This window comes from Arachis hypogaea, chromosome 3 (assembly GCF_003086295.3).
Source record: "Arachis hypogaea cultivar Tifrunner chromosome 3, arahy.Tifrunner.gnm2.J5K5, whole genome shotgun sequence".
In the NCBI taxonomy this organism is placed as follows: Eukaryota; Viridiplantae; Streptophyta; class Magnoliopsida; order Fabales; family Fabaceae; genus Arachis; species Arachis hypogaea.
Window position 1 is genome coordinate 29,297,796 of NC_092038.1, and position 1,973 is coordinate 29,299,768.

Below are 1,973 nucleotides of genomic sequence, written 5' to 3' on the forward strand. Positions count from 1 at the left end.
AAATACTTTCTAACAATTAATGATTTGATTCAACATTTCAAGTATGTTGCCTTTTCTATTAAGAAAGGTTTAATGTCTGAATCATATCTTTTAAATTTCTTGTTAGCCAAGTCATTAATTTTAAAAATCAAATCTTTTTTTTAAATTGTTTTTTTTCAATCATATCTTTTTAATCAAATCTTTTTAAAACCATAAACTTTTCAATCATATCTTTTTAATCACATCTTTTTCAAAATAGTTTTCAATCATATCTTTTTAATTTCTAATTTCAAAATCTTTTTCAAATTTCACTTAATTTCTTTCCCAATCTTAGTTTTCGAAAATCAATTACCATTTTTCAAAATTGCTTTTAATTAATTCACTTTAATTTTCGAAAATTTCTTCCCCTCTTCTCACATCCTTCTATTTGTGGACTGACACTCCTCCACTATCAACAATTCGAACTCTATCTTGATAAGTTCGAATTCTTCTTCTTCTACCCCCCTTCTATTCTTCTTTTCCCTGACACCTCAAGGAATCTCTATACTGTGACATAGAGGATTCCATATTTTCTTGTTTTCTTCTCTTTCATATGAGCAGGAGCAAAGACAAAAGCATTCTTGTTGAGGCTGACCCTGAACCTGAAAGGACCTTGAAGCGAAATCTAAGAGAAGCTAAAGTACTACTCTCTGTAGAGGACCTAACAGAAATCTTCAAACAAGAAGAAGACATGGCAGCCGAAAACAACAACAATGCCAACAATGCAAGGAAGGTACTGGGTGACTTTACTGCACCTACTCCCGACTTCTATGGGAGAAGCATCTCTATCCCTGCCATTGGAGCAAACAACTTTGAGCTTAAGCCTCAATTAGTTTTTCTAATGCAACAGAATTGCAAGTTCCATGGACTTCCATTGGAAGATCCTCATCAGTTTTTAGCTGAATTCTTACAAATCTGTGACACTGTCAAGACCAATGGGGTTGACCCTGAGGTCTACAGACTTATGCTATTCCCTTTTGCTGTAAGAGACAGAGCTAGGATATGGTTGGACTCACAACCTAAAGAAAGCCTGAACTCTTGGGAAAAGCTAGTCAATGCCTTCTTGACAAAGTTCTTTCCACCTCAAAAATTGAGTAAGCTTAGAGTGGAAGTCCAAACCTTCAGACAGAAGGAAGGTGAATCCCTCTATGAAGCTTGGGAAAGATACAAACAATTGATCAGAAAGTGTCCTTCTGACATGCTTTCTGAATGGAGCATCATAGGTATCTTCTATGATGGTCTGTCTGAACTGTCCAAGATGTCATTGGACAGCTCTGCTGGAGGATCTCTTCATCTGAAGAAGACGCCTGCAGAAGCTCAAGAACTCATTTAAATGGTTGCAAATAACCAATTCATGTACACTTCTGAAAGGAATCCTGTGAACAATGGGACGAATCAGAAGAAAGGAGTTCTTGAGATTGATACTCTGAATGCCATATTGGCTCAGAACAAAATATTGACTCAGCAAGTCAATATGATTTCTCAAAGTCTGTCTAGAATGCAAGCTGCACCAGGCAGTACTAAGGATGCTTCATCTGAAGAAGAAGCTTATGATCCTGAGAACCCTTCAATGGAAAAGGTGAATTACATGGGAGAACCCTATGGAAATACCTATAATCCTTCATGGAGAAATCATCCAAATCTCTCATGAAAGGATCAACAGAGACCTCAACAAGGTTTCAACAACAATAATGGTGGAAGAAACAGGTTTAGCAATGGCAAGTCTTTTCCATCATCTTCTCAGCAACAGACAGAGAATCCTAAGCAGAGCCACTCTGACTTAGCAACCATGGTCTCTGATCTAATCAAAACCACTCAAAGTTTCATGACTGAAACAAGGTCCTCCATTAGAAACTTGGAGGCACAAGTGGGTCAGCTGAGGAAGAAAGTTACTGAACTCCCTCCGAGTACTCTTCCAAGAAATACATAAGAGAATCCAAAAGGAGAGTGTAAAG

At 37.3% G+C, this 1,973-nt stretch overlaps 1 non-coding gene across 1 annotated transcript; it reads right to left on the minus strand.

Moving 5' to 3' along the window:
- Positions 1-1,114: 1,114 nt before the first annotated feature.
- On the minus strand, positions 1,115-1,222 carry LOC112792975 (small nucleolar RNA R71). The gene has a single exon (XR_003197691.1). It is a non-coding gene; the product is annotated as a small nucleolar RNA R71 (small nucleolar RNA).
- Between the last annotated feature and the right edge of the window lie 751 nt (positions 1,223-1,973).